The sequence below is a fragment of the Cynocephalus volans genome, chromosome 4 (genome assembly GCF_027409185.1).
Source record: "Cynocephalus volans isolate mCynVol1 chromosome 4, mCynVol1.pri, whole genome shotgun sequence".
NCBI lineage: Eukaryota > Metazoa > Chordata > Mammalia > Dermoptera > Cynocephalidae > Cynocephalus > Cynocephalus volans.
The window spans coordinates 131,412,846-131,432,866 of record NC_084463.1 but is presented as its reverse complement, the minus strand read 5'-3'; the positions used below and the strand labels follow the sequence as shown (position 1 = coordinate 131,432,866).

The 20,021-nt window shown below is 38.6% G+C and overlaps 1 pseudogene; it reads left to right on the top strand.

Moving 5' to 3' along the window:
- The first annotated feature begins 314 nt into the window (after positions 1-314).
- On the top strand, positions 315-18,379 carry LOC134376425 (large ribosomal subunit protein eL30-like; annotated as a pseudogene).
- The last annotated feature ends 1,642 nt before the right edge of the window (positions 18,380-20,021 follow it).

Sequence of the window (20,021 nt, the reverse complement as noted above, 5' to 3'; positions counted from 1 at the left end):
GCGGGGCCACCGGGACGTGCGAGGCCACGGAGGCCAATCCCACAGCGCGCTCTGGCCAGCGCTGGGGGCGGGGCGGGCGCGCTCGGGTGAGGGGCCTCGTGGGCGGGGCCTTCGGGGGAGTCCTTTCGCGACTTCTAGTTCTGAGATCATGTCGCTGAGTGTCTTATTACCTCTCCGCTCTCACCTTCCTGAATCCACCTTGCCCCTGAAACTTTCAGCCCGTTCCTTCAGCGAAAATTACTCATGCTCAGAGTAGTTGTTTTCTAGCCTTGCGCCCTTCTGCTTGCCATTCTCTTAGGCGCACTTCCGAGAGCATGAGCGTTGCTCCGAGCAACTGTGGGGCCTTCCTCCCTGTACACACCACCGAGCCCAGCCCGCTCTTGGTAATCCCTAAAGGGCCCGCCAGGTACGCTTTTGCTGCTGACCCCGACAATTTTGTTTTTCTTGTTATGATTAAGCTCACTTTTCAGCCTTTATTGAGGGACCCGCTGGCAGACAGGCTTCCCTGCGCTGAGGATAACAGTAGTTTTCAAAGGTAGCTCCTGCACGCAGCTTACTTTGCAGTGGGATACACAGAACATCAACATTAAAAAGTAATTAGAAAAGCAGTCCTGGATGGCATCGTGTTTTACGTCATGGACTCCAGAGTCAGACTCCTTGGGATGGAATCCTGGCTGCACTGTTGGATGGACGTGTTCTTTGGGGCAATTGCTTAACCTCTGGGTTTCTGTTTCCTCTTGGAATAACAAGAATCTTTAAATACTTACCTCATAGTGTTGTCATGAGTATTAACTAAATTAATATATAAAGCACTTAGAACATGGTGAGCTCTGTATGTGTAAGTTATTATTAAATAATTACTGTATGGAACATGTTAAGCAGCACTAAGAAGACAAAAACAGAAAAAGAATGGTGTGTGAGTGTGTGTACATGCCTTTTTAGATGGAGTGACCGAAGAAAACAGCTCAAATGATTTTGGGACTTGAAGGAAATGAGGAGAGTATCAATGAAATCTGAGGAGAAAGCTTTTCATGCAGAACAGCAAGGGAAGGAGGCTTGTGGGCTGGATTTGAGTAAGAGGAGAGAAATAGGAGATGACACAGCGTGGCCAGGTCAGATGCGATCTTATAGGCCATAGTAACAATCTTGGCTTTGACTGTTAATGCATTGAGAAACATCCAACAGGTTTTGAGCAGAAGAGTGGAGATCAAACTTAACTTTTTTGAGTGAAGGATTGGTCTGATAAGAGATCACTTACAGGTGTGTTGCAAATTGACTTAAGTTGGCTAAGGGCCAAAGTAGGGAGACCAGTTAGGAAGGTATTGCAGATAGCCAGGCAAGAGGTGGTGAATATTTGATTGAATTTTGGGTGTTTTAATGATAAAACTGATACTATTTACTGACAGATCAGATATGGGGTGTGAGAGGAAGTCAAGGTGACTCCAGAGTTTAGGCCTGAACTCAAGCCAATGCCTTCTAATATTCTGGGGCAGACTATCTACTTGCAGTAATTGCAAGCTTCCTTCTTATCTGAAAGTGCAAGAAAACATGAGGAGGCTGCTGTGGATTGACTGAATTGTGTCCCCCAAGGTCCATATATTAGAAGCTTAGTTCCCACTGTAACTGTTGAGGGTGGGAAATCCTATTATGGTAATTGAAAGGTGGGCCCTCCAAGAGGGGATTAGATTGTAGGACCATTTGGTAGTGATTGAATAAATAATGGTGATCAGGAGTGTGATTCTGAGGGCTTTAAAAGGAGAGCACATGAGAGTCTCTCTCTTCTCCACCATTTTCTGCCATGTGAGACCCCTAGTCACTGTTGCCACCACCAAGGTCTTCACCAAATGTATTTCCTGGACTTTGGACTTTCCAGCCTCTGAAATTGTAAGCAATAAATTTTATTTTCTTTATAAAATACAGTTCCAAGTATTTTGTTATAAGCACCGAAACTAATATGGAGGCTTTGATACACACCTAAGATTCTTGTTGTTTTTGTTTAGGAAACTAGGGAAAATTAGGTTAAGAAAAAATAATGGGAAACTCAGTAGTAAAAAACGCCCAATATTAGCAGAAATTCAAATCATGTTGAGATACCACTACCACTTATTATAATAGCTAAAACAGATTTTTTTAACTGGCAATGCCAAGTGCTAACAAGGATATTGAGCAACTGGAGCTCTAATAAATTGCTGGTAGGAATGTAAAATGGTAATGGTAATCAAGACAGTGTGGTATTGGCATCAAGATAGACAAATAGGTCAAAGGAACAGAATAGAGAGCCTAGAGATAGACTCATAAATATGCGGTCAATTAATTTTTGACCAAGATGGAAAGGCAATGTAGTCTTCATCAATTGGATATCCATATGTGAGAAAAATTAAACAGTCTATACTTTGTACCATATGGAAAAATTAAGTTAAAATGGATTTTAGACCTAAATGTAAAATCTAAAACTGTTAAACTTCTAGGGAAAAACACAGAAGAAAAATTTCATGACCTGGGGTTAGGTAAAAATTCTTAGAGATAGTCATGCACCTCATAATGATGTCTCAGTCAGTGGTCCTTTAAGATTATAATGGCTATATTATATAGCCTAGGTGTGTAGTAGGCTTTACCATGTAGGTTTGTGTGAGTATACTCTATGATATTGGCAGAAGGATGAAATTGCCTAAAAATGCATTTCTCAGAACGTATCCCTATTCTTAAGTGACACATGACTGTACATCTCCAAAAGCATGATCTGTGAATTAAAAAACTGGTAAATTGGATGTCATCAGAATTAAGAACTTCTGCTCTTTGAAAGACACTGTTAAGAAAATGAAGAAATAGACTGGGAGAAAATATTGGCAAACCACATATCTGAAAAGGACTTGTTTCCAGAATGATTAAAAAAAACTTTCAACACTCAATAATAAGAAAACAAGCAACCCAATTAAAAAGTGGGCAAAAGATTTAAACAAACTTCACCAAAGAATGTATACAGATATCCAATCAGCACAAGGGAAGATACCAACATCATTAGTCATTAGGGAAATGTGAATTACTACTATAATCAGCTCTACATACCTACTAGAATGTCTAAAATTAAAAGAATGGCCATACCAAGTGTTGGTGGGTATGTGTGGGAACTGGAACTCTTATATACTGCTGCTAGAAATGTAAAATGGTACAGTCACTTTGCCCAAGAGTGGCAGTTTCTTAAAAAATCCAACATACACTATCATATGACCCAGCCATTCTACTGCTAAGTTATTTATCCGAGAGAAATGGCAGTGTATGTTCATACAAAGCTGTGTACATGAATGTTCACTGCAGCTTTTAAAAATAATAGCTTTACTGAGTTAAAATTCCATATCATAAAAATCACCCTTTTAAAGTATACAATTCAGTAGTTTTTAGATATTTTCACAGAGTTGTGCAAACACCATATCTAATTTTAGAATGTTGTCATCACCCCAAAAAGTAACTGTGTACCCATTAGCAATCACTCCCCTTCCCTTACCCCACCCCAAGCCCGTGGCAACCACTACTACGTTTTCTATATCTATGAATTTGCCTTTTCTGGACATTTCATATAAGTTGAATTATAAAATATATGGCCCTTTATGTCTGGCTTCTTTCATTCAGCATGTTTTCAAGGTTTATCTATGTTACAGCATGTATCAATCCTTCTTTCCTTATTATTGCTTATTAATATTCCATTGTGATGGATATGCCATATTTTATTTATCCACTCATCAGCTGGTGGACATTTGGGTTGTTTCCATTTTTTGGCTATTATGAATAATGCTTCTAACATTTGTGCACAAGATTTTGTGTGTACATATGTTAATATTTCTCTTGGGTATGTACCTAACAGTGGAATTGCTGGGTCGTATGCTAACTTTATGTTTAGCTTTTAGAGAAGCTATTTTTCAAAAAGGCAGAAGCTTTATTTTTAACAGCTAAAAAAAAGAGAAACAACCCAAATGTTCATCAACAGGTGCATGGAATACATAAACAAGTTGTTATGTATCAACTCTGCAGTGAAAAAAAGGGTGGTCTATTGATACATGTAATAACATGAATGAACCTCAAAGTAATTCTGCTGCATTGAAGAAGCTAGACACACTGTATGATTCCATTTATATAAAACTGTAGAAAATACAAACTAATTGCTATTGGCTGCACTGTAGGGTTGTTGCCTGAGGGAGAGGAACTGGGCAAGGAGGAGGGAGCAATGGTTTACAGAAGGGCATGAGAAAACTTTGGAGGGTTATAGATATGTTCATTATTTTGATTGTGGTAATTGTGTCACGGTTGTGTAAAAAAATCTGCAGTTTATTGGTATCATAATTATACCTCAATATAAAAATGCCAGGCTAGAAGAGAGGGGCTCAAATGTTCTCATCACAAAAAACTGATACATTTTTGCAATGATAAACATGCTAACTACCTTCATTTGACCATCACACATTGTATACATGTGTTGAAATATAACGGCACCCCATGAATATGTACAATCAATATGTTTCCATTAAAAAATAAATTCCTTTAAAAAAAAGATTAAAAAAATGCCAGGTACAGGGGGAAAAAAAAAAGGTGGATGTGGGGAGGACACAAACATCTGACTAGACTGGACTTAGAAGGATTCGTTCTTGCATGAAAGCAACAAGCAGACAGTCAAAATATCTGTTGGCAGTGAAGGAATAATCCCTGAGCTTCTCCCCAAAAGACCTTATTATTGCAAAGTTCTAGGAATACAAACTAAAAAATACATATACTATTTCACTGAATATTTAAAAGCCTTCTCCTTTTTAGTGTTTTTCTTCATTCTATGGTTCTTGTGAAGTAAAGGAATTCCTTCCAGGGAAATTCTTGAAAGGGAGGTGGTGAAAGGATATGAACAAAATTATCTGATATTTTAAACTTTTATTCATTCACCCAAAAAATTCTCTGTTATGTGCTGGGCACTGTGCTAGGAATCTGGGATACCAGAGAGAACAAAATTAAGGGATACATCTTGAATGGGGATAAGAATGCTATGTGCCCCAGCCCGAAATCTGTTTTTGTAAACTTTTGTCTGAATTCTCAGAACTCAGGTAATTGGATTCCATCCTAAATAGCTTCTGGGTAGGGGAACCACTCCCAAGTGGGACATAGGGGCCAACTCATAGGGAAAGATGTATATTCTGTATTCTTATGCTTTGTGTTCATTTTTAATGCTATCACAGGTCAAATTGATTCTTCAATGAATCCTAAAATATTAAGCTTTGTTTTTATAAAATAGAATGAATGTTCTGTGGTCAATTTTTTTTCTTTTTTGCTTAAATCTCCCTTAACTCAGGCAAGAAGTGAAAGAAATATTGTCTATTCTACTGTATATGGCATGAAAAGTTTTAAATGTTTCCAATAAAGAAATTTGGAGCCAGTTAAAATTAGAGCTGGCCAATTTCAACTTGATCATATGCCCAAAACATAGGTCATTATTGTGTTAAAGGTAATAAAATAATAGTTACCATTTATACCACCATGATAGCAACCTGTTGTTATTGTATCATATTTTTTAGAGTTTCCTAAAAACAAACCTGGGAACTTTCCAAAAAGGAATTACCAAGAAGTTGAACAAAGCCCCAATCTTCTGCAAGACAATATTCCTTTAGCTGATTTTTACCTGAAAAATACAACCAAATATTTATTTGTATTGTTAAATTTGTCTCTTTTCTGTTGTTATTCTCTTGTTCTTTCTGATTAAATTTCTGGGAAACCTGGATTAAGCTATATTTTTGATTCTATTTGCAAAGGCCATATTAATATATTCACTTGAAATTTTATTATTGGACCAAAACTTCAATTTTTTATAAGGAGAATGTTTTGCATGCTACCGATATCTAAAATTTGTCTTCAAGTCTGTATCAGGCATCTCAAAACTGTAAAATTATTCATGTGATAAATAAAAGTATGTTTTTATGTTAAAATGGTACATGTAGTTGACTACCTTAGTACTAATGCTATATATAGAAGGTAACCAATTTCAAATGGGCATCACTTATAATAATTAGTACATCGTATATTTACTGAATCAATGAATTGTGAGCTCTTAAAAGGTGGGGGATGTGTCATTATTGCATCCCATCCCTTATCAAAGTGCCCAATACAAAGAAGATGCAATAAGTATTTGTTGTATTCGTGAATTATATCCTAAAAGTTAACTCACTAAATAGATCTGTAACAAATCTATGATAATTGCTTTAAATTTTGATTTTGAATAACAGATTTTAATTTTGGATAAAAATGAATGATACAACATTCTAGAAAGACATGGTAAAGAATTTGTAAAATTGTGGCAAAGACTGCAGCTTGTCAACCTGATACCCATCCTCTTATTCCTTAGTAGCAGAACAAAGGTGTAGGTGTAGGTGTAGCAATGTGCCCTGCTATAAAACCAAATTTATCAGTTTTATTATAGCCATATGAGATGTAAATGAAAATTTTGAGAGGGCCTTCTGGGAAAGCTCTTTAAAAGGAGCTAACAGCCTGAAAGCTGACTCTTTTGTCTTTGCCCCTTCCTCCTTTTTGCTGCCTAAAACAGGAACTTGACGTAGCTGCAGCAACCAAACTAAAACCAAGACATGGCCTGGAAGATTTAAGCCATGATGGTGTAGAGGAAAGATGGAAGGAGCCCATATCCCTGATGACATCAGGAAGATGTGGTACCAGCAAGTGACTGCCTACCTTTAGACTTGTGTTTACATAAGAGAAAAATAAACCTCCATCTTATTTAATGCACTATTATTTTGTTCATCTTATACACAGATGAACCTAATCTTGATTGAAACAGAGAAAAGTTTGAAATCTAAAGTTGTAATTTTGTAAATAAAAGGTTTATGTAAATGCAAGTTAAATTTTTATAATGCCTACTTATGGTGAGAACCTTGGAATCTCTCTTTATGCTGTTGTGATGTAACACTGAATTTACAAAGCTACTATCATCTTAGGATCTCAGGGAATTATAGCTAATAATTAAATTTTATACTACTGATGCAGCATATGATTATAGTGACTTTACAGGTGAAACAAATAATGTTTAAACCAGTTGCTTGGTGCCTTTCTAAAATATATTGCACCCGAGCTATAGATCCAGCAGTAGAACTAATGCAGTATCTTAAATCTCGAACCCTTTGACTATTAGAAAGCGTTAATCTTCCTATTAGTTTTTGTAGTAAGAGAAAATTCATAAGGTTAAGCTCTTACCTTCATGTGACATAGCCAGTTATTGAAACATTCATACATCTGTTGAATCCAAGGAAGACACATTCATCATTTATGTTTTTAAAATGACTTCAGGAAGGCATGTTATACCAGAGAGAAAAAAGTTAATGCACTATTCAAGAGGCTTACCAACTGCAAACAATGCAAATGCAAGAGTAGTTTTATGAGCTGTTAATTTTTATGTTTTAGGAGGAAAATCTTATTATTTTGAACTTCATCCTATGTGAGCCATACTAACCACAATCCTGTGAAATATTATTATTATTTTACTTAAAGATGAAGCAACAAAGGCTCAGAAGAGTTAGGCAGCTCCAGGAGACACAGAGCATCAGTAAGCTAAGATTTCTATCCATGTATGTCTAGCTGCTGCTCCTGTCTCTTCTTTTTTGTTGCTGGTGATTTTATTTTCAAGATTGAATGTAAGAATTCTTTATTTAATGTAGAATATGTACTTTTAAAATAAACTTTTGTATTTAAGTATAACTTATGTTCAGAAAAATGCACAAATAGTAAGTGTACATGTTGATGAGTTATAACAGTGAACAACATACATGAAACCATTATCCAGGCCAAAATAAAAAGGGCATTCATTAGCCAGCAGGGAAATACAAATGAAAAATCACAGTGAGATACCACTTCATTCCCTCTAGAGTGGCTCTAATAAAAAAGACAGATGGTAGAAAGCGCTGATGAAGATGTGGAGAATTTGGGACCTTTTACACCAATGGTGGGGATGTAAAATGGTGCAGCCACTTTGGAGAACAGTCAGGCAGTTTTTAGAGTTATATGACCCGGCAATTCCACTCCTAGGTATATATCCAGAATTGAAAATATATGTCCATGCAAAAACATGTACATGAATGTCCATAGCAGCATTATTCATAATAGCCAAAACATTTATAATAGCCAAATGTCCATCAACTGATGAGTGGATAAACAAAGTGTGGTATATTTTTACAAGGGAATATTATTTGACAATAAAAAAGAATGAAGGACCGGTGCATGCTACAACATGAATGAAACTTGAAAATATTATGCTAAGTGGCAAAAGCCAGAAACAATGCATAGTGTTTGATCCCATTTGACAGGAATGGTGAGGAAATGTCTGAGGGACAAGAATGGGGAATGATGACAAGAGGGTAAGAGGTTTCTTTATGGAGAGATGAAAATGTTCTCAAACTGATTGTGGAGATGGTTGCAAACTGTGTGAATATCCTGAAAACCATTGCATTGTAAACTTTAAATGAGTAAATTGTGTGGCAAGTGAATTGTATCAATACAATTCTTTTTAAAAAGCTGTAAAAAAGTGCACAGGAGAGGCTGATGGGGGACAAATAGCATCTTCATTATGGATAGAGGCTAGGTTATATGCTATGGCTTTTGACCTGTTAATGAAATATGCCAATAATCCTCAATCCCAGAATTAGGCTCTAGAAAGGCTAGATAGGGAAACCTCTGATACGGAAAGACTCACACCTTGGAGGAGCACAGACCTTATGTTCTCTGTGGCCAGCTTGCCCAAGAAGAAAAAAAAAGGCAGAGCCAGGCTGACTCCCTGCTCCGCAGAGCCAGGTAAATCTCCATTTCCCAGCCCAAGGCTGCTCTTCACGGAAAGGCCCCTCCCTAGTGGAAAATGGCAAACCTTCAATGAGCCTCCCTCACTACTCTGCCCACATGTACCAACTTGATAAATCACTCTACTTTGCCACTGGGCGGTGTGAGATAAATATATGGAGAGACCTGAATGTCAAAATGGACACTTGGTAAAGCTCCCTCCACCTGGAAGGAGATGTGAGGAGTAGGGAGGGACCATTTCTCTTAACACTGAACAGTTCTATCCTTTTCATTCACACTACTATTCAGACCCTCCTCATCTCTTGTCTGAACTGTTGAAGTCTCCTAACTGTTCCCCCTACTTCCACTTTCACCGTCTTGCTACTACTCATTCTCTGAGATTGTGCTCAGAAGATCTTCAGAACAGGTATAGCCTAAAGATATATTTTATTTGTCCTGTATAACATTTTTTAAAAATTTCAATTAATTGCTGTAGCAGGCACTGCTGGCAACTTATCCAATATATGTTCTCTCCTTTTACTTTACTAGCAGAACGCTGCTTTTGTTCAGGGAGGCATCTTGCCTAGCTAAAAGAATTACATTTCCCAGCCTTTTCTGCTGTTGAGAGTGGGGATGTGGCATCTTTTGCTGATAAGCTGACAGGAAATTACTATATGGGGCTTTCTGCAAAGTTCTTTAAATGGAGGCTAACTTAACTTGCAGGAGCCTTTATCCTTTTGCCTTTTCCCTTGTTTCTACTTTGGATGTAGATGCAAAGTTGGAGGTGGGACAGCCATTTTTCAACCTCAAGGCAACAAGCTGAGAATGAATTCCACAAGCTAAAGGGATGGAGTTGAAAGCTAAAAGAAACCTGGGTCCTGGTTCATTAGGGAACCTTTTCAGCCCCAAAGAACTTACCTCTCGATTTCTACTTTTCCTTATTTGTCTAAGCCACCATATGTTGATTTTATTTTGTTAGTTTCAGCCAACCTAATAGAACAGATTGGTACCAGCAGTGGAGTGCTTCAAGTAATAAAACCTAAAATATGGCATTGGCATAATGAAAGTATGGCTTTGACAATGAGGACACAGATTTCATAAGCTAGAAAGAGCATTACCCTCGTTATATGAGGTCAAAACATTCTCCATGGAAAACTGTCTCCTTTTGTTTCTTTGAATAGAAACCATGATGTTTTATGTTGTTGTTAGGGAAAAGGGTAGATATAATTTATGTTGACAGATCCTGGTTACTTCTTGCCACTTTCAGCAAAGTTCCAAGAGGTAGAAGTAAATTCAGACTAGAGTTGGCTACCTGGTAAGCAGAGATGGATAGTATATATACAGCTAGGCTGAGAGCCACTCTGCTTGTAGCCTCCAATCTCAACTGACTCAGAGCCCTATGCTCTGGAGCCCTTCAGGTTGAAAAGCCAGTTTATGCCCCCTCGGCTGACACTGGCAAGGCTGACTGCAGCAAGTGGACAAAAACAGAGCCTTAGGCCTTTCTGAAGACTCTTCCTTTAGAAGTTCTCAGCCAGAAATACATAATAAAGAAATACGTTGATAAAGACTAACTTAAAGTTCTCTTCCCACAGAGCCTATTGTTTCAAATTTCCTCAAAAACTGTTAATCTAAGGGCCAGGGAAATGCAGAACACATTGTCTAGTAGGAAGAAAAAAAGACTTAAAGACTAGAAAAGATTTGGCTATGGCTACTCCTGCATGAAGGTGAAAGGAAGCCTTTCATATTTTTGAGGTGGGTAATGTCAAGAACGGTGAAAGCTCTGAGATTTTACCCTACCTGCAAGCTTCTTAAAGTTAGCCTGCCATAGTTTCTCAGCTGAAGACATAAGATTCGCGGGTCAGAGACAATGGACTTAACTCACAGCAGAGTAAGCAACATGAGCACATCAGCATGTTTGCATCAGCTCACCTTACCCCCAATTCCTATGGGGCCTGTGTGGATGGACCCAGATGTGTGTTAGCACAACACTGGGGTTTGCATTACAGGGAAGGAATCCAAATATTTTATAATGCACAGTAAGCACACCTACCTTCTCCATAGGAAAAAGCTATCTCTATCTTCCTAGACTATTTGTTATAAAACATCCTTGAAAAGATAGTGTGAAACAAAGAACAGTCAGTGATTCTGCTTGCAAGATATGTAGAGATACAAGAGACCCATGGAAAATTGACTCCCAAAAGTATATTGCCAAAGAAACTTCAGACTTGTGTAGCAATGGGCTATGGTTTTGCAATGCCTAAGGCCATGGCAGGTCCCTAAACTCACACCTACTAGAAGTGGCCCATGAAGTTTCTTTGTGGTCCCCAGGAAAGGCATTCTTTCTAAACCCCTTCTCAGATGAGGCTTTGGATAATAATGGACTAGGAGGATTCCTCCAGCAGGCAAAGCTCAGGGCTATTAGACATGCTAAGCAAGATCTTATACCACCACCAACGCAAGTGGTCCTCATGCTTTCTGCCAGAATAGTGTTTGATACTTTCTATGCCTCCCACATGTTTCCTAGTCTCTTCCTACCTCACTTGGAGTTGTTACTGCATTCCTGCTCTTTCTCCTTTGCATATTCAGTGAACTGCGTAGGAGGCAGTTACCTTAACTTTTAGTGTTAAGATCACTGGGCCTACAGGAAATGGGTCAGAATCTGCGCGTCATCCAGAGAGCTAAGAATTTAAGCTGGATAAAAGTATTTGGATGAGCTTTTTTTGTTTGTTATTTAGATTGTCTCCCTTTTTTGTTGTTGTTTTGTTTGTTTGTTTTGTCAGCTGGCTGGTAAGGGGATCTGAACCCTTGACCTTGGCATTCTAACAATGCGCTCTAACCCATCAGCTAAATGGCCAGCTCCCTAGAATGTCTCTATCTTGGACAGAGTGTCCCTTTATTTGCATGAGTGATATTTGCATTATGGTAGATGGGAGAATTTTATTGTGATTGTTCCTGTGGTGTTATTAAGTTTAAGTATACAATACAGACATATATTGCTATTGAACAGCTAAAAGATGGATTGTAGTGAATTTTGTCTACAAAAATTTTTTTTGGCTGCCTAGCACTTTTTGAACACCCCTGTTATGATCCCCTGAGGGAATCCAGAAAGCAATTTCCCCAAAATTTAACCTAGCCTCCACCAATTAGATAGACCCACTTGATACTAACATTTGGAAGTGAACAACTTGAAGAAGAAAGCTCTTTTTCTGCTTGGAAAAGGTGATGGCAAAGGCCTCTGCATTTCCGGGACAGCAGTGGTGTGGTTGTTTCCTCTTCTGCTCCCTGAGGCAGGAGCAGCAGTGATGGTTTTCTTACCAGGCCTGGTGAGCCATGCAGTTTGGGCTGTTGTTTCTAGAACAGTCTCAAGCTTGTTTATCCAGCTCACCCCCAAATCTTGAGAGCTGACCAAGGTATTTTCCTCTTCTTTTTACTTTTTTATTGAAGCACACTTCTCTGGTAGCATACCAAGAGTGGGGTAGTGGGAAGGGTTTGCCCCAGGTACAGATAATAAGGAGGTGCATTGTCTGTAGGTCACTTAAAAACAATAATGAAGCTGATTGAAAGTCTGGTCTGCCTTTTGTTACCACCACGCACAGTCAATTTTAAATAATATCAGTGCTAAAATCGTCGTCCCTGTAAAAACAAAAAATCTTTTGATGGTTAAGTTTAGGTCATTGGTGCAGTTACTGTTGAATTTTTAAAAATATATATGAGTATATGCAAGAATCAAATCAGCACATTTAAAATTTTTTATCCCTTAATAATCATGGTATTCTACAAGAAAGTTAATTTGGAGAACTCTCAGTTGTACAGTTGGGCCCTGACACATGTGTGGGCTTAGCTACATGTGGACATTTTCAAGAGTCAGTCTTAAAGGTTTAGAATTTCTTGAGCTGCTTTTGGCACAGTTTGTGTCTCTGACCCCTATGGTCCTACATATTTATGTGTTTAAATAGGAGGTTTGAAATAAACAACTGATATAACCATGACTGTAAAGACGAAACAGAACTTAAATGGCTCTGATTCTGTCAATCTGTGTAACTACTTGATGTTTTTATTTGTGTCTAAAATTTAAACAGAGAGTGAACTGCCTTATAATATTTCTGATATGGTAAGTGCGAATTTTACTTCATACATAACATATTTTACTGAATTTGAATATCTTTAAAATAGAAATTTTTTCTTTACATATTGTTAATTATTTTAAAACATATATGTATGGTTGTATATGTAGAATTTAACTTAAAAACATTTGCTCTCCACACTTCTTTTATGGTATTCTTTTATTTTAGTTTTATTTCATGACTATTACTGAAAATTATTTTATCACCTAGAAGGGGGGGTGTTAAAAAATGAATGCTCTAGGTATACTCCTGCACTTTGTCATAAATGTATGGCCCAGTGAATCTGTACAAACTGAACATACCATTGTATCCAGCATCCCAAAGAAGAGATGGTATTACAAGAACCTCAAAAAACCACATTGTGTTCCCATTTAATTATAACACTCCCCTCCAAGGGTAACCACTATTATGATTTCTAACAGCAAGGATTAATTTTGCGTGTTTTGTGTTAAAAATAAATGGAATCAAACAATATGTATTCTTTTTTCTGGCTTTGGCTTAACATTGTGTTTGTGAGCTCATCAATATTGCTGCATGTAGTTGTAGATCATTCATTCCGATTGTGTGTATTCCACTGTACAAATGTATAACACTGTGTTATCCTTTCTAGTGTTAATGAGCATTTGGGTAGTTTCCAGTTTTTGTAAGATTCATAGCACGGCTGTGAACATTCTAGTACTTGTCTTTTGGGGAAATGCCTATTTTTAATTAGGTATATGTCTAGGAATGAAATTGTTGGAACACAAGGTATACATATGTTTGCCAGTTTTTACAAAGTGGTCTTAATAAAGATATATCAGGTGTCTTTTTATTAAATGTTTTTTCTACTTTATCACCCAAAATCAGTTTCTGTGCCTTACAACTAAGGACCTTACTGATAGAGTTGCAGTTTAAATACTGGGAGATTTTATTTTAAAATATGGATGGCCAGTTTATTGTGAAAAAGTGAATAGTCTGACAACACTGGATTGGAATTCCTACTAGTCACCAATTAGTTGAAGCTGGGCAAGCGTTGCTCCCTTTAGTCAGGGTATGTGCTCTTTGGTTTGCCACAGTTCCTACCACTCCCTGTTTTATTTCACCCAGCCTATGTTATTTATTTATGTCACATGCCTAGTCCCTTTAAGCGTCTGAGTTTAGGACCTTGTGTAATTCTACCACCAAGAAAAAAATCTTTGTAAAAGCAAGTCTGATTGTTTCTCCTTTGTTTAAAACCTTTGAATGGCTGCCTGTTGCCTATAACAGCAGTCCTCAAACTTTATTGTACATAGGAATAACCTGGAGAGCTTTGCAGATACTTGTTCTTTCTGACCTCACCCATCATTCTTTTTGAGATTCTGAATCATTAGGGATCTTCATTTTAACAAGAAAGTTCTGAAAGAGTCTGATGCAGGTGTTCCTTAGATCACAGTTTGAGAAACACTGGCTGACTGAATAAAATCCCAACTCCTTACCACAGTATATATAAAAACAAAACAAACAAACAAAAAACACTCAGGTGTCTCAGCGCCTACACACCCCCCAGGTCCAGCCATACTGAGCTGTTTGTACTCCCCTGAACACACCAGCCTGTTTCAGATCCTCACGTCTTTGTGCTTCTCTCTTTACCTTGAATGTTCATGTCCAATGCCTACTGATGAACACACACTAACTTTCGAAAACTCAGATCAAGCATCACCTCTTTTTTTTTTGTTTAACTTATTTTTTAAAAATGTATTAATATTATTTTTTTTTTACATTTTAAGATGTTATTGCAGAGCAGATGGGGAAGAGGGGGAGAGGGAAAGGGGGAGGGAAATAGGCTGGGAGGAGCAGGAAGGAGGGAGGGCGTGGTCAAGGCCATTGGCATCCCCTTCATTCTGGCAGGGGAGACCAGGGGGCTTCCAACAGTGACTCGGTTGTTGTGGGGCTGAATGCACTTGTCAGGGGGATGTGGCTGAAGCCCTCGGCCCCCCACCTCCCTGGCCTTGGGCTTCTGTTGGCAACTCAGTGGGAGTCCCTGGGCCGGTTGCAGATGTCAGGGGGTTGTTCCATGGCTGAGGCCCCTGGCCTCCTACTGCCCCAGCTCGGGAGCCTGGGGAAGCATGACCTCTTCTTGGACACCTTTTATGCCACTACCCTTTCCCCTTTTCCCTAGAAGAATGCACTCCCTTCTTTGTCTGCCTTCTGTACCATATGTATATTTCTGTACTTCTCTGTATGACATATTACACTTATATTTATGTTTGCCTCTCCCTACCAGCCACGACCCTGAGTTAGTTGTCTTTGTAGAAAGTGGCCCAGCAAAGGGCTTAATACCCATTAGATGGCTTAAAAACATTGAGCCAATCAAATAAAAATATTACTTTCTAAAAATTAAGCCAAATGCTACAATTCATCTCCAGCTAGAGGTATCTCTAGCTATGAAAATTCTTTTCAAACTAAAAAAGGGCAAAAGAAAGGGCTTTAGTAAAGGAATACATATTGAATTTCTGCTGATCCAGAGCTCCATGAATGAGAGGGATTAATATTTCATGATAGGCCTAGCTCTAGGATTTTCTTCTAAAGTCTCAGGGGATCAAGGTGAAATGTCCTGACTCCAGACTGTTTTCCTCTCTAAACTATTAACATCAGAATTAATCATTTCTGGCAGTTTTTAATGACAAAGAAAGGGTGTTCTGAAGCACAGTTGTTTTGGAGGTAGAAGCAACCCAGTTACATTTGAATCTGAGGTGAAGACATGGTCCCTTCTGCTCAGGAGCTCCGTCTCCTTTTTCTTTTTCTTTTTTCTTTTTTTTTTTTCTTAAAAAGATGACTGGTAAGGGGATCTTAACCCTTGACTGGTGGTGTTAGCACCACACTCTCCCAAGTGAGCTAACTGGCCGGATCCGATCCCGTGGCTTTAGTATTATCAGCACCACACTCTCCCAAGTGAGCCACAGGCCAGCCCCCGTCTCCTTTTTTCTATATGGATATAAACTGTTATTACTTCTCTGGTTATCTTACTCCATATGCACCCTAATCAAGCTATAAAAAATTTTCTTGTGATTCCTCCAATGCAAAGATTCTGCCCACCTCCTTCTGACCTTGGCTGATGTGTCTATGGTTGTCAAGTCTCTCTTTACACATGCCCTCTGGACGAAGCCTAAGCCTTCCCTGTCTGCTGCTGTCATCTACACCCTGTCGGCCCTTGTCTCCACAGTTGCTTCTTATCTGTGTTCTCATCTCCTGCCCTGCATACCTCTTTCACTGCACTTAACACACTGTGTATCTCCACACCAAAGGATTGTGTGTTATCTGTGCAGCCTCAGTGCCTGGACAGTGGCTGCTTAATTAATGTTTTTTAAATGTATTGTGCACTTCTTAAGTATCAGACACTGTTCCAGGTGTTTGGGATACACCAGTGAGCAAAAACAGCAAAGCTCCCTGCCCTTGTGGGGCTTCTGTTCTAGCAGAGGAAGACAGACAAGAAGACTTCATAAATAAGCAGATCATATAGTATTTGTTTTTTTAAAACCTTATATTTATTATTATTATTATTATTATTATTATTATTATTGGTGGCTGGCTGGTACAGGGATCTGAACCCTTGACCTTGGTGTTCTAACTTCACCCTCTAGCCAACTGTGCTAATCGGCCAGCCCAATTCATATAGTGTATTAGAAGGTAATAAATTCTATGGGGAAAAATATACAGAGCAGGGTAAGGAAGAGCATCAAAGGCACAAGCGTAGGGATTGGCGGTTTGTAGTAAGTGGCCAATTTACTCAGCAGAGGGGAAGCGATTAGCAAGACTGTGACTGTCCAGGAGGTTTCCTTTGATGTCCATGCAGGGGACTGAACAGGAAGTTCTGAGGTTGGAAGGTGGTGGTGAGAGGTTTAAACCCACAAGGGCATTCCAGGCAGAAGCAGCCACGTGTCCAGAGGCATGCAGTCTTGAGAGCTGAAGATGCAGGGGCGCTGGGGGAGTTCTGTGGGGCTGGGGGAGTGGAGAGCACCGAGTGAAGCAGCAGGAGATGAAGCTGCCCAGGAGCAGGGGCCAGGCTGTGAAGGGACTTTCATGCTCTGCTAAGGAGTTTGCACTTTACCCTGTAGACAGCCAGAGTCCTGTTGATGATTTTATGCAGGGGAATGACATGTTTATATTTATTTTGAGGAAGATAATTCTGGCAGATGTACTGGAGTGGTGAGAGACTGGGCAAGTCACTTAACCTCTCTCTTCCTCTGTTTTACCATCTATCAAATAAGATGAACCATATCTGCTCTACTTACCTCATAGGATTTTGGCGAGAAATAAATGAGATAAGAGATATGAAAACACTTTGAGAAGTATATGGTACTGTAAAACTGCAAGCTGGTGCTGTTATTTCAGCTGTGCTGTGTTTAGGAATGTGGTTTTAAAGAAACCCAAAGAATCAAGGAGAGAAACAGAGGAGCAAACCCATTTCTGTCTCACTAGAAGAAATAAAACCCAATAATAATTAAATTTATTGAATGCCTGTTTTGACACTCCACTGTACAAAGAGCAAAGGTGGTTTTATGGAAAATCAAGAAAACCAATCCTGAGAGAGCTTATCATCTAACTGGAGAGACACAATAGCTCTAGGAAAGGAAAACAAGACACACTAAAAGCAAACCCAGGTACTACATGAGAATAAGATCCAATCCAAAAGGAAAATGCTGGAGGGAGCTGGAGATGGGAGTTGTCAAGACTTCATATAAGAAAAGAAAGTCATGTAATTTGTGCTAATGAAGTGATGCGTTGCTAAATAACACCTCTGTTGTTCCATTCCTTCTGATGAGGCAGAACAGGAAGGGGAAACAGGAAAACATTTTACCAGGTAGAAAATTTTATTTCATAATTGGTTGCATTATGCAATCATCCTTCCAAAAGCAATGCTTTATAAACAAATTCTGACATTTTCAAAATCATGAGTTTCTTTGTAACAGATATGAGTAAGCCTCATTACAGAAACATCTTGTGTCAGTCTACCAAGTGCTTCTCCCTTTTCAAGTATTTATTGTAGAAAAACAGATTCTAGCATTGTGGAAATGCCTTCCTTCCTCGCTCCCCAGCCATCTTGGTGGCTGCTTTTGGTCGGGGGCCATCCTGCACCTAAGGCAGGAAGATAGTGGCCGCAAAGAAGACAAAAAAGTCTCTGGAGTCAATCAACTCTAGGCTCCAGCTTGTTATGAAAAGGAGAAAATATAGGTTGGGGTACAAGCAGACTCTAAATCCAACAAGGCAAAGCAAAATTGGTCATCCTTGCCAACAACTGCCCAGCTTTGAGGAAATCTGAAATAGAGCACTATGCCATGTTAGCCAAGACAGGTGTCCATCACTACAGTAGCTATAATATTGAATTGGGCACAGCGTGTGGGAAATACTACAGAGTATGCACACTGGCTATCATTGATCCTGATGATTCTGATATCATTAGAAGCATGCCAGAGTAGACTGGTGAAAAGTAAACCATACAAAATTTTTCTTTAATACAACTTGCCAGAGCTTGATTTAAAACAACAACAACAACAACAACAAAAAACCCCAGATTCTAGGCATATTTAATTATGTCTTTAGGCTTCTTCTTGAAGATTAGTTGAGTTGCTTTCACCTTCTTCAATTAATGTATTTCTATCTGCTGCTACCTCAAATAGTTTCATAAGTATATTACATTTTTTTTTTTTTAAAGATGACCAGTAAGGGGATCTTAACCTTTGACTTGGTGTTGTCAGCACCACGCTCAGCTAGTGAGCTAACCAGCCATCCCTATATGGGATCCGAACCCGTGGCCTTGGTGTTATCAGCACCGCACTCTCCCGAGTGAGCCACGGGCCAGCCCCATAAGTATATTACATTTTAAATTGTATGTCCATTTGTATTTTCTTTTGTAGATTATGACAAGGTATGTCTTTGTAAAAGTGGCAGAACCCACAGTGTTTGAAAAATATTGATGGAGGATGATATAATAGTGTAATAAGACACATATTACCTTCTTCCTGGCCTTTGTAAAAGCATTACTTAATTTATTAAATATTCTCCAAGTTTGGAAAACTACTCTTTTACTCAAGGTTTTTAATAGGAATCATATAAACTTTAATATACTTATTTTGATAAAGTAAACATTCAACTAAAATGAAGATCTTAGTTTGTGAGTTAGAAGATCTTAGTATGTGCTTAGCACATGGTCATCACCTCATTAAACCAATAATCTGGTTAAAAAGACAGGATTTACAAATAAGAAACAATTAGCAAAAATATAGTGTAGTATAAAATGTGCTAAATCATGAGGCATAAGCTAAGAGTTATGGGAGTGAAGTATACTGGTTGGAAACCATGTTTTAGTTTCAAAGCTGATGTATCAATGTGAGCAGCCCATAGTGAATATAAATATGACTAGCTCTCCTTGCCAGGGAATAATGGTATAATGGGGAAAAAAATGTGGCTTTGGCCTCTAGCAGACATGGTCCTAATCTATTCTTTGACACTTTCTAGCCATACGATTTTGGGGAAATTACTTAACTTCGTCTATGAAATGCAGCTATTATTTGTACTAGTCATGACTCATCAATAAATAATGTCAGTTCCCAGAACAAAGATAAACATGTCAGCATCTTTGTATTTAGTTCTGCCTCTTATCACCTACCCAGAAAAGGATTTTTAGCCATTGTGGGGTATTTTTCCGAGAGCCCTCAGAACCAGGTAAAAGGCAGTCATTTTTCCTTTGAAATTTAGGATTATACCTTCGGGTGTTGAGAGTGTGCAGGGGGAAATACAATTGGATAGGTAAGGTGGGATGAATTACAAAGAAGCTCAGAAGCCAGGCAGTGATTAGGGCTGAATGTGAAAAGCAACAGGAGGCCACTGTTAGGTGTTATCGGGGGTGTCACAGTCAAAGTGATGGAAAGTGGAGAAGGTAGGGCAAGGGGAATGGAAAGGAAAAATCAGACAGGAGACATTTCAAAATTCCATTTGCCTTCTTATAATAAATGTAAACATGTATTGTAGCATGTTGGGAAGTGTAAGAAACATTAAGCAGAAGATCTTCACCCTAAGCTGTTGCTTAAGTTTTATCATATTTCCTTTCAGTCCCTCCCCAGTCATTACCCCTAA